Here is a 13,508-nt window from a genome sequence, read left to right on the forward strand (position 1 = left end):
TAAATGTCTATAACCGCCCAATGTGTACTATTGTTGTTCTAGTTGGCAGCTGAAGCTTAACATTAACGGGGGATGTGGTTTCAACAACTTAGTATGGCTCTATATACCTCGTGAAGAACTACTTCATCTTCCCTTTTTGCTTATACGGGCTGGACAGCATTACCCATTGCCCCACTTTATACTGCGGTAAACTTCCTTTCCACTTCACTGCGTCTTCCTGCCTTTCCAAAGCCTTCATATTCGCCTTTTGTACTCGTTTCCAAACATCCCGAATTGTTCTCGCGAACTGACGTACAGATTCACCAGTCCTTCCTTTCTGTAGCTTCACTAAATCAAACGGCAATGGCATTTTTTGCCCATATACTACCTCATATGGAGACAAACCAGTATTTGTATGGATTTTTGCATTATATGCGCATACAATATGCTTCAAATACTCGTCCAACTGTTAGTGATGAGAATTCACATAAAAACTCAGCATCTTCCCAATTGTTCTGTGTACCCATTCTGACCTTCCGTTGGCCTGTGGATGCAACGTGCTCGTCCTCAACTTCTTTACGTTCAACAATTTACACAGTTCCTTCATTAAATCCGACATGAAGTTGGTCACTTGGTCATTAATTATTGTCTCCGGTACACCAAACTTCAAAATCCAGTTGTTTACTAATGCTTGTGCGACCATTGCTGCCTGTTGATTTGGCATAGCCAGCATCTCCACATACCTTGAAAAATGGTTTATTATTCTCAGAATGAATCTGTTCCCTGATGGTGTTCGCCTTAAAGGTCCTAAGACATCAATGCTCAACACAGAAAACGGACATGTCCTTCTGGCAATCGTTGTAGCTGTATCTGTTTCCGATCTACTTTCCTACTTCTCCACCAACACCTTTCCACCACTCTCCTATTCATCGCTCTACACCCTCAATGACCAGATAACATGTGATCATGTGTTTCCTATAAAATCCCATCCCTCAGCTTCGCTGTGTAATTTTGCCTACTATCTACGTAGTTCTCAATTCGTTCGAGCAATCAGTCATTCATAATATGAAACACAGTCATCGCTCATTCACTCACATGATTCAGAAATTTTACTTGTTAGAATGAAATCAGGCGATGATTCTTCTTCTCTGCAGGCTCGTGCTTTGCGGCAGTCTGCCAATCTGCACAAATAAAATGCCTTGTAATTTTGGAAGCATTGTATAATCAGTCGGGAAACCTCAGATCAAGCGGATATTTGGCTTTGATGAAGTTTAACCTTCTGAAGAAGTAATGGAGCTCTTGGATTATTAAATGCAGGTTCGTATCCAGTCTTTCAGAAGTTCCATTCTGATCAACTACTACACAATATATCGATGAATATCATTAATTCTCAAATGTCAAATACACACCTTTCGTATGAAGGAGCAATATATATATAAAAAGAAAGATGATGAGACTTACCAAACAAAAGCGCTGGCAGGTCGATAGACACACAAACATACACACAAAATTCAAGCTTTCGCAACAAACTGTTGCCTCATCAGGAAAGAGGAAAGGAGAGGGAAAGACGAAAGGATTTGGGTTTTAAGGGAGAGGGTAAGGAGTCATTCCAATCCCGGGAGCGGAAAGACTTACCTTAGGGGGAAAAAAGGACAGGTATACACTCGCGCACACACACACATATCCATCCGCATATACACAGACACAAGCAGGCATTTGTAAAGGCAAAGAGTTTGGGCAGAGCTGTCAGTCGAGGCGGAAGTACAGAGGCAAAGATGTTGTTGGAAGACAGGTGAGGTATGAGTGGCGGCAAATTGAAATTAGAAATTAGCGGAGATTGAGGCCTGGTGGATAGTGAGAAGAGAGGATATGCTGAAGGGCAAGTTCCCATCTCCGGAGTTCTGACAGGTTGGTGTTAGTGGGAAGTATCCAGATAACCCGGACGGTGTAACACTGTGCCAAGATGTGCTGGCTGTGCACCAAGGCATGTTTAGCCACAGGGTGATCCTCATTACCAACAAACACTGTCTGCCTGTGTCCATTCATGCGAATGGACAGTTTGTTGCTGGTCATTCCCACATAGAAGGCTTCACAGTGTAGGCAGGTCAGTTGGTAAATCACGTGGGAGCTTTCACACGTGGCTCTGCCTTTGATAGTGTACACCTTCCGGGTTACAGGACTGGAGTAGGTGGTGGCGGGAGGGTGCATGGGACAGGTTTTACACCGGGGGTGGTTACAAGGGTAGGAGCCAGGGGGTAGGGAAGGTGGTTTGGGGATTTCATAGGGATGAACTAAGAGGTTACGAAGGTTAGGTGGACGGCGGAAAGACACTCTTGGTGGAGTGGGGAGGATTTCATGAAGGATGGATCTCATTTCAGGGCAGGATTTGAGGAAGTCGTATCCCTGCTGGAGAGACACATTCAGAATCTGATCCAGTCCCGGAAAGTATCCTGTCACAAGTGGGGCACTTTTGGGGTTCTTTTGTGGGAGGTTCCGGTTTGAGGAGATGAGGAAGTGGCTCTGGTTATTTGCTTCTGTACCAGGTCGGGAGGGTAGTTACGGGATGCAAAAGCTGTTTTCAGGTTGTTGGTGTAATGGTTCAAGGATTCCAGGCTGGAGCAGATTCGTTTGCCACGAAGACCTAGGCTGTAGGGAAGGGACCGTTTGATGTGGAATGGGTGGCAGCTGTCATAATGGAGGTACTGTTGCTTGTTGGTGGGTTTGATGTGGACGGACGTGTGAAGCTGGCCATTGGACAGGTGGAGGTCAATGTCAAGGAAAGTGGCATGGGATTTAGAGTAGGACCAGGTGAATCTGATGGAACCAAAGGAGTTGAGGTTGGAGAGGAAATTCTGGAGTTCTTCTTCACTGTGAGTCCAGATCATGAAAATGTCATCATTAAATCTGTACCAAACTTTGGGTTGGCAGGCCTGGGTAACCAAGAAGGCTCCCTCTAAGCGACCCATGAATAGGTTGGCGTAGGAGGGGGCCATCCTGGTACCCATGGTTGTTCCCTTTAATTGTTGGTATGTCCGGCCTTCGAAAGTGAAGAAGTTGTGGGTCAGGATGAAGCTGGCTAAGGTAATGAGGAAAGAGGTTTTAGGGAGAGTGGCAGGTGATCGGCGTGAAAGGAAGTGCTCCATCGCAGCGAGGCCCTGGACATGCGGAATATTTGTGTATAAGGAAGTGACATCAATGGTTACAAGGATGGTTTCCGGGGGTAACAGACTGGGTAGGGATTCCAGGTGTTCGAGAAAGTGGTTGGTGTCTTTGATGAAGGATGGGAGACTGCATGTAATGGGTTGAAGGTGTTGATCTACATAGGCAGAGATGCGTTCTGTGGGGGCTTGGTAACCAGCTACAATGGGACGACCGGAATGGTTGGGTTTGTGAATTTTAGGAAGAAGGTAGAAGGTAGGGGTGCGGGGTGTTGGTGGGGTCAGGAGGTTGATGGAGTCAGGTGAAAGGTTTTGTAGGGGCCTAAGGTTCTGAGGATTCCTTGAAGCTCTGCCTGGACATCAGGAATGGGATTACCTTGGCAAACTTTGTAAGTAGTGTTGTCTGAAAGCTGACGCAGTCCCTCCACCACATACTCCCTACGATCAAGTACCACAGTCGTGGAACCCTTGTCCGCCGGAAGAATGACGACGGATTGGTCAGCCTTCAGATCACGGATAGCCTGGGCTTCAGCAGTGGTGATGTTGGGAGTAAGATTAAGGTTTTTTAAGAAGGATTGAGAGGCAAGGCTGGAAGTCAGAAATTCCTGGAAGGTTAGGAGAGGATGATTTTGAGGAAGAGGAGATGGGTCCCGCTGTGACGGAGGACGTAACTGTTCCAGGCAGGGTTCAATTTGGATAGTGTCTTGGGGAGTTGGATCATTAGGAGTAGGATTAGGATCATTTTTCTTCGTGGCAAAGTGATATTTCCAGCAGAGAGTACGGGTGTACGACAGTAAATCTTTGTCGAGGGCTGTTTGGTTAAATCTGGGAGTGGGGCTGAAGGTGAGGCCTTTGGATAGGACAGAGGTTTCGGATTTGGAGAGAGGTTTGGAGGAAAGGTTAACTACTGAATTGGGGTGTTGTGGTTCCAGATTGTGTTGATTGGAATTTTGAGGTTTTGGAGGGAGTGGAGCTGGAAGTGGGAGATTGAGTAGATGGGAGAGACTGGGTTTGTGTGCAATGAGAGTCCTCAATCTTTCCTCTCCCACATCCACACCGGCTGTTCAGAGCATCCTCCTACAGGCCAACCGCAAATTAGAACAGCATGCCACCTCCACCTTAAAAAACTATCCAATCTCCTGGTTTCCCACCTCCGGAAAGGCAACTCACTCACCCTTCACAACCTTTCCAGCAAACCTCAACCTCCTCTCATTGCACACAAACCCAGTCTCTTCCATCTACATTTATAACATTTTATACCTGCTGTTAACACTGTTTGTTTATCACGTACCCCCGTTGCTACGTCTATTTCCTCACATTGGATTGCCAGCTGAATGGCCGAATACAAATCTTTCGGAGTCCCTTCACGCACTTTTGGCGATATGTGCACCAGTAACCCCCTCAAAAATACATCAAGTGCCCTTTGCTCGGCTTCCTGCAACAGAACACCATTCGCGTCATCACTCTGACCCAACTCATAAGTGTACTCGTTAATTTCTCTTATTCCATCTGCAAATTTCTCTATCGTCTCCTCCTGTCTCTTCGTCACTGTACTCAACCTCTCCCTAAAGTACCGAGCGCTATTCTGTTTCTTGTATCTTTGTAAAAGCCCCTCCTTCAACTGCTTAAACTGTCCTGCCTTCCTTAAGGCCTCAGAACACCTTACATATGTCTTCGCTTCACCCGTCAATGTAATCTTGGCTACTTGTAACAACTGTTCATCAGACCAACCATTCATCACAGCTGAAGTGTCCAAGTCCTGAACCCACATTCTCAGATGCCTTGCCAGAAAATGGAATAATCAAACTCGCAGCAGCTGGATCAATCTCCTGCTGCAGCACCCTAGGCAAAAACAACTGATCCGATGCGGTTTACCACTCACTTCTAGATGTTAATTCACTTCTCAACTGCATATTGTCTGCTGTTAATTGTGCTACCTTTTCCAACAAAATCCGTACCGCTTCTGGTTCCAACACACCGTACGTCCCTGACTCTACCATTGTGTTGCTTTCATTCCCAGTTAGTCCCGAAACAAAACATTTAAGTACAAGAATAACCTGACTTCCTACAGCTCCGTATCATCATACATCCATAATAAAGTAATCAAATGCCATGAAAAACAACATCTTACTGCCCCAAACACACTAACACTTATTCTGACAAAAAAGAAAATAATATGCCTACGCAAAACATCTAAAATGGCCTGCCAGGAGGGGAGGGGGGGGGGGGAGAAAAAAGAGAGAGCGAGAGCAAGAGAGAGAGAGAGAGAGAGGGGGAGATCCAACACTCAAAATGAAAAACTGGTCAACACTCACCACATTTTGTGACTGTAATACAGGCGGTGGGCTCGAACGTCATACTGTACAGACGACGCCCACTATTCTGACACCAAATGTAGTAGCAACTTCTGACACAAATGCAGCAGGCAGAGGTAGAAGGCATCGTATTAAGACTCGTCTGAGTTTCCCAAGTGATTTATTATTTCCAGATACAGTGCCCCTGGTCCTCTCGGTCTGCGTCACTGGGTCTTGCAATGCTGAGGACACCACTCTGCTGTCTGCAAAATGGCTTGGTGCAGAATGGCTGCCTCAGCAAGCCGTGCAGCGCACTGCTGTGTGTCGGCCTTGTATGGCCGCGGAGTTGTGGCGATGTCAGGATGCGTCTGCAGTCGACTCAGCGGTCTCCGTTCCTGTTGTCTTAATGCCGCTTGCAGGAAGCCATAGGGCGGCCCGCTGCATGCTTCTTCGCCATCGTGGTTAGGTTCATGGCGACAAGTGCCTGCGATCTGACAGCCAAATCTGCGGCCCTCGCCTAGGGATGCCTCCGATGTTAGTTGGGAGCCAACAAGACTGCCCGTGGTACCAAGCTGTGGCGTGGCCCACCACTGGCTCGCTGCGGACCCTGCTTTGGTCTCAGAGGGTCAAACCAGCGAGCTGCCGTGAACTGGAATGCTGGCACCCCGTTTACTGGTGCGTGTAGCTGGTGGTGTGACATGCCCCGCCGTCTAGGAGAGCTGTCACACTTGAATGCTTTGTTAGTGAATCAGCATGCACTTATATGCAGCTGTGCGCCTCTGTTTTGCTAAACGCGCCAAACCGCGTCATGTACTCGTAACACTTAGGTTGGCCAGTGGAACCCTTCTCCTTGCGACTTGTGCCATGCAAACTGCTGCGTGTACCTTTCCCAGCAGTTCTACGGCCCTGTGGTCTCTATTTTACTTCGCAACTGCTGGTGAGCATAAGTCACTGTAAACAGGCCCACACCTGGCTGTAACTTGCATGCTCAGAAATATTGCATCAAAACTGACTTTTCCTATCCCAAATGGTAGTGCTGCTATAGCAGTAAGAAAATTCAAGAAATTAGAGACAATGCTGAGGCTTACTGACTATCATTCTTCCCATGCGCCATTCTCATGTGGAACAGGGTAGGGGGTTCAGTTAGTGGTACTAGAAGTGTGGTATCATAGTCAGTTGATACCACTTGGGGGCAATTGTTCAGGCTCAGAGGTTGCCATTGGAAGTTCTGTGGTTATCTGACAGTGGAAGAGACAGCGACCAGCGCAGTCCAACCACTAGCTGCACAAATGCCACACCCTCTGAGCCGAGGCATCACTGGAACTGCTATGGGTCACTACGATAAAGAGAGCACCTAACTGCAGATTGTGCTCAGTTCTGGAGTGGCAGACGAGTTCTTGCTAAATTGTTGTGTAGCTCCATTCTAGATCACTCTAGGGTTGACGTAATGTAGTTGAAACTTTCTTTACAGAAGTAATACTTCAAGACTGATCTCGAGACTTACATTTTTATCTCCATTGTGAACAGTTGAAGTGTTTGACTTATCACAGCTCTGTCAAGGAATTGTACCTGCAAATCACCATGGAGTCATTAATTGAAGTTACATATAATATAATAATTTCTCAGAGCTTGTGTTCTCTCATTCCTTTTATTCTGCCTCATAACCCATGCACCCGCCTGACGGGACACAAGTACTTTGGCAACGTGATCACCTGGTCATTTCATTGGTGATTCAGATTGTGGGGGGTCCAGCTCATTACTGAGCAAGGATTGTGGCAGAGTCAGTTTTACAATAAATATGCAGTTACATTTGTGAGAGACCTTTAGTGCATTTACCACAAGTGCAGCATAATTCAGCTTTATTTCAGATCCAGTGCCATGCCCAACAATTGTTACAGTGCACTAAAGTGTTTCCTTTCCACAGAGTCCTGATAGAGGTGTAATTGTGTTGTAGTTTGTTTTCACTGCTGGACTTGTCACTTTCTATTTTAGTGTGTTGTCTTTTTCCTCATGTATTTGCTAGGGTATTTAAGGTTGGGGCAGCTTTGTTACATTTTGCTTTGTGAACTGTGGCCACACAAGAAATGTCTGGAACACATGTTGTTCAGTTTCAGACACAGCAGATACAGCAACTGATGGAAGGCATGACCAATTTACTGGATTTTCAAACTAAGACGTTGTCATCACTTGCTGCTACTCCAGCACATATTGCAGCAATCAACACCTACATGTGCCTCATAGTTCATGCAGTTTAAGGCACAGCAGGAAGAAAAGGCACAGTATATAGCACAGCTGCAAGCACACTTTGCTGTGGGTCACATCCAAGGTATGCATTGGCATGCACATTTTTTGTCAATAGTAGGAGCGGACATTTATTGCCTGTGATGTAACTGATTTCCAACAACCCAACCTGAAAGTGTTTCATATCAAGAGTTGCTGCCCTTGATAGATATTTTGATGGACAAATTCACCTAGTGGCAGCTAGTTTGAAGTTTTTCAGACTATGAAGAAAGCCCAATCATTGCACTTGAGTCGGGAGGGACTCCCAGACAGAAAAGCTGACTGCTAGCTGCCATGCCTGTATGGAGCATCACAATGCACCACCCCAGAAATTCTGTGAATGTTCTAAGCCTACTGCCCAAGGGTAAAGGCTACACATCGATTATGCTCGTCCATTTTGGAACATTCAATGGTCTGATATTCTGTAGGCTCTTACTTTGTTTATCAGGCGACAGTGCGGAACTGTATCGAACGCCTTCCAGAAGTCAAGGAAAATAGCATCTACCTGGGGGCCTGTATCTAATATTTTCTGGGTCTCATGAACAAATAAAGCAAGTTGGGTCTCACACGATCGCTGTTTCCGGAATCCATGTTGATTCCTACAGAGTAGATTCTGGGTTTCGAAAAACGACATGATACGTGAGCAAAAAACATGTTCTAAAATTCTACAACAGATTGACGTCAGAGATATAGGTCTATAGTTTTGCGCATCTGATCGACAACCCTTCTTGAAGACTGGGACTACCTGTGCTCTTTTCCAATCATTTGGAACCTTCCATTCCTCTAGAGACTTGTGGTACACGGCTGTTAGAAGGGCAGATGCCAAGATGAGGGCAGGAGTGCTGCATCAGCCATCACCATAGGTCCTGCTTCCTCAGCAACACTTGTGGCCAAGCCTGCTACTCACTATTGTTTTGCTCACAACACGACAATGGTGAGGATATTTGGTGTGGAGGAATATGGTATCATAGCCAGTTGACACTATCCAGGGGGCATACATTCAGATTCAGAAACTGGCACTGGAAATCCCAAGGTTGTCTAACAGCTGAGGTGGCACCAGTGCCATGGGCCATGAGGATAAAGTGACTGGCCAACAGCAGCAGTGTCCAATTCTTATGGAGTGGTAAATGAGTTCCTGCTGAGTTGTCATGTAGCTCCAATCTAGTACCAACATAGTGTTGTCGCAACTTGCTTTATGAAAGCAGTACTGCAGGATTTGCCTCAAAACTTATGTTTATGTATTCATCGTGAAGACAAGTATTTGACTTATCCTGGCTTTGTCAAGCACTATTGTCTGGAAATCATCAAGGAGTCATTGTATTGAAGTTAAATATAATATAATAATTTTTCAGAGCTTCTATTCTCTCATTTCTTTTATTCTGCCTCAGAACCCACACACTGTCCTGATGGGAAACAAGTACTTTTGGCAATGAGATCACTTGGTCACTTCAAGAAGTACCTTCTACCACACACCATTAGGTGGCTTAGGGCGTATGATGTACATGTAGGTGTAGAATAAATTTGTGGGAATTTAAGGTCTCTTATCAACTTGATCACATAAAAGATAGCAGCATTTATCCCAGCACCCCTTTGGGTTAAAATAGGTTGCAGTGAGAAAGCTACATCTGGCAATATATCCCTAAGTGCTGCAACAGGTGCTTTCAAGGAGCATAACAGCATATTCACATTGTCATATTTTCCACATCCTTTAGGTTAGAATAAAATATTTTAATTGCTTTCCCGGCCCTCATCATGTACGGGAAAGCACTGCTTAACAACAATACGAGCTTTTTTTAATTCAAATTTATTGGCATAAAGCAGAGTTTTACTGACATCTACCAAGCTGAACAAGGGCACTTGAGCTCACTATGAAGTTTACAGATTGTAAAAAAATTCACAAAATTACTTGTTCTCTGCACTTTTAGTATGAATCATATGAAAGGGGGGAGGGGAGAGAGGGCGGGGGAGACAGAGGGAGGGAGGGAGGGAGGGAGAGAGAGAGAGAGAGAGAGAGAGAGAGAGAGAGAGAGAGAGAGAGAGAGAGGGGGGGGGGGGGAGAGAGAGAGAGAGAGAGAGAGAGAGAGAGAAGAAACTGCAATAAAAGATATCATCCTGCACGATATTGCAATACATGCACCGAAGCCAGAAAATTGATATAATATACATTACTAATGTCTAAATTGTTGCAGTTATATTGATGAAAACTTCAACATATGCACTTACTCCCCTAATGACCAAAAAACACAAATATTCATGCAACATGCATTTGCACCGAAATCTGGGCTCAAATGATGATATTGTCCCCCTAACATGGCAGATTTGCAGCAATATAACACAGGCGATGGTGTCAAGTCAGCATTGTGTCGACTTCGCTATGTATAGCTGCCATTGCTAATAGCCAAATAAAGTTTTGGTAAGATGCTACTTATACACGCCCATCCAGCCACCAGGCTCGTTGTAGCTGGCAGCTGTAGCCAGGCAGCCATCATGCTACTGAACCTTCCACGCATAGCCTGGACAGCCACTGTTCATCTTCACCCTAGCACTCAAACATCGAGGTATGGAGTTTGGGGTCAACCACGTTGCCCCACCAGCACATTGCTGCCCCATACTGCAACTGCTACTTGTAAGTGCCATCTAGGCAATGGGGCCAGCAACTGCCAGCTGCTGACTTAGTATCTAACTGTGTCAGCTATGCCATGCCACCATGCTATTGCTCAAACCAAGCAACACAGTACTGCCCTACTCTGCATAAACGGGAGTTTGACACCTGACTGTGCACATGGGAAGAGGACACACATACATTTATTCGGCTAAGTATTACGAAATTTGGTGTTAAATGAAGAGCACATCTCAGCTGCAAAATTCTTGCTGACTGGTTCCCCCCTCCCAGTCCACCGTTGAACCCACAATGCCTATATGGCAGAGAAGTAGCGCCATCCTGACACCCAGAAGAATGTCTTTCCTCCTGTCTGGTAGTTGTTGAACCACTATGTAACTCTTACATTTGGTGGAGGAAGCGGGACTGGTGGAGGTACTTCTGACATCGTCAATGCCATTAGGAGTATGTAGCAGTTTGTGCGACCTCTGGATGCTCCTGGGTGCTGTATGTCCTATGCATTTCCATTCCCCTTGTCTGCATAGAAATACTTCATAAGCAATATGCTGGGAGTGAAGGCAGGTGTACATTATGGAAGAGGGCTGTGGGATGAACCCATAACACATGTGAGATGTATTCAGTGTAACCTGCTAGGTCATTCCACTCTGTGCTGAGTCCCACACTGGAGGAGTAGGCGAAGAGGGGCACTATACCAAACAGAGCAGGAAACGTGCTTGGATGAAGCAGAGTAAGACTTGGTGCTGGAGCAGTATGTGTGATTGTAAATAGTACTGTACACACTCGAATAATCTGGGCATCCTAATTTTGAGGGAGAGGGGGAAAAGTTCTTTTTGCTTTAATTTGTTTTATTTACAAAAAAAAAAAATGTTCTAAAGTAATGATGTTTTCAAAATCACATATATAAATTGGTTTGAAGAAACGTGTAATCTTCACATACTGTTGTACAGGTTCATAAATCATTAAAACGTAACCTCTTCAGCTGTGTGCAGCTGGCTGGCCGGCTGCCCCATTAGCCAGGCAGTTGGCCTGGTAACATTATCTTCACCAGCTGGGACTCTAGGCCTACTTACAACAGCAGAGAGAGAGAGAGAGAGAGAGAGAGAGAGAGAGAGAGAGAGATAGGTATTGCCATGTATAAGAACTTAATGTTAATATGTGCAATAAAATATTTTACTCAATATCGACTGGCATGCTCCCTTACCTCTCTATTCATCATCATGTTCACTGTCATCAATAGCGGGACAACAACTGCTGTCATCACCATCTTCCCTTAGGGTGTCGTCCTCTGTTCCATCCAGATACCACATTTTTTGAAGAATTTTTCCACCAGTGTTTGTGGAATGGAGTCCCATGCACTTTTCACCCATTCACAAATCTGGGACAAATAAGGCTGTTTGATTTTTCCACTAGGTGTGAACTTGTGGTTTTCATAAGCCATCCATTGCGTATATCGCTGTTTAAGTGCAGCTTTGAATGACTGACTTGTACAAGCATCTAGTGGTTGTAGGCTGGATGTTAGGCCTTCAGGAATAATGACCAATTCTGTTTCCCCTTTTTGTAATTTGTCTTGCACTTCCTTAGTTGTATGTCCGCAGAAGCCGTCCAGGACCAGCATGTTACACAAATTCAGTAACGCACCAGGACAATGTTGCCAAACATGTGTCACCCAATCACAAGGTCATTGTCCATCCACCCTTTTGGATTGCCTTTCACTCATATTTTTGGAGTAGTTTTCATTTTAAATATCACATAAGGTGGTAGCTTTCATCCATCGCCAGTTAACACAACATCACTGTACACCTTTGCTTCTCACTGCCGCCAGTTCGTATCATGATGCTGGATTCTCCTTTCCTGTACACGGTGTTGTTGAGCAGCATCTCAAAACAGACTGGTGTTTGATCCGTGTTACCAATATGCAATAATATATAGGACTGTTTGCGTCACAGATTTATCACGTAATGATGAAAATGCATTATTTTTTCCTCGCAATTGCCTGAAAGCCATTGAGCAATCGTAGTTTTCCTCCAGAATCCTAATCCATTTTGGATGAAAAATCTTGAAAGCCAGCCCCAGCTAGCTTTGAAACTGGTAATGCCTAGTTCTTTGGCTAAAGCGAATGCTTTAAGTTGGCACATTTCATTCATCAGCACACATACATATTGTAGCGTATCACCTACATAATTGCAGAGCCCTTTTTTAGAGGTTTGGATGCTTCGCTTTTTGGCCACAAAATGCCTGGCGATTGCTGTTAGTTTCTTGAAGCTGCATTTTGTTTTTTCGCTAGTCATGAATACGGCTCTCACTCACATCGTACTTTCTTCATGCTGTACAGTTTCTAATGTTCTTGGCTTCTTCAATAATGTTCAGTTTTTCTTTAGCAATGTACAAGTGATAACCAGAACTTGTAGCTATAATTAACAAATTTGAAAATGTTATTAAGGCTTCACTTTTGACATGCCACAGACTGAGACCATAACAATGCAATAGTATAATGAGATCTATTGCTGGAGGCAGAGTAGTACCAACATTCTTTTGAATAATCCACGCACCCCAGTTTTTTGTTCTTAAATTCAGGAAAAAGCATGCACGGCTTATCCTGTAGATAAGTGTGTATATAGTAGACAAGCGTAGGTGCAATTTAGTAAAAGTGGAGTTGTCATGTAGGTTATAAATGTAAGAGTCACCAAGGGATCTAAGCTAGTGGACATGTGAATTGGCATCAACAGAGTGCCACACTGAAAATAAAAAATGTTTTATTTGCAGCAGTTAGCTACACGTTCCAGCTAATTCTCTACTTAGCTGTCGCTCCAACTTAGGAACTTTTCGTAGCCCAGTACCAACTTTCCAATATCTTCATCATAGATGGTAGCCCATTGTACTTTCTGCCCATTCCCTGCACTGATCTGCAGCTCCCTGTCTGTGCCAAAACACTGTTCTTGTAGCCAGCACTTAAGGTGAGTGAAGAGATCAAGATCAGAGCTGTACGATGGGTGATTGTCACAAAGAAGGAAATGCACAACAGCTGTATTATGTGGGCTGCATGAATACGACGGAACCCTCAGCAGGCACTTCACACCTGGCGAGACGCTCTACTGGTCTAAGCATCTTTATGAACTCCATACACACTCCGATCTGAAAAGTGCAACATGATGCGATCAACTGACACACTAGAGACAC

At 44.9% G+C, this 13,508-nt stretch overlaps 1 protein-coding gene across 1 annotated transcript in view; it reads right to left on the bottom strand.

Annotated features, from left to right (window-relative positions):
• The window catches only part of LOC126188738 (breast cancer type 2 susceptibility protein-like), a 159,773-nt gene that overhangs the window by 113,963 nt on the left and 32,302 nt on the right, over positions 1-13,508 (bottom strand). The gene's annotated exons all lie outside the window — the stretch shown is intronic.

Source organism: Schistocerca cancellata, chromosome 5, assembly GCF_023864275.1.
Source record: "Schistocerca cancellata isolate TAMUIC-IGC-003103 chromosome 5, iqSchCanc2.1, whole genome shotgun sequence".
In the NCBI taxonomy this organism is placed as follows: Eukaryota; Metazoa; Arthropoda; class Insecta; order Orthoptera; family Acrididae; genus Schistocerca; species Schistocerca cancellata.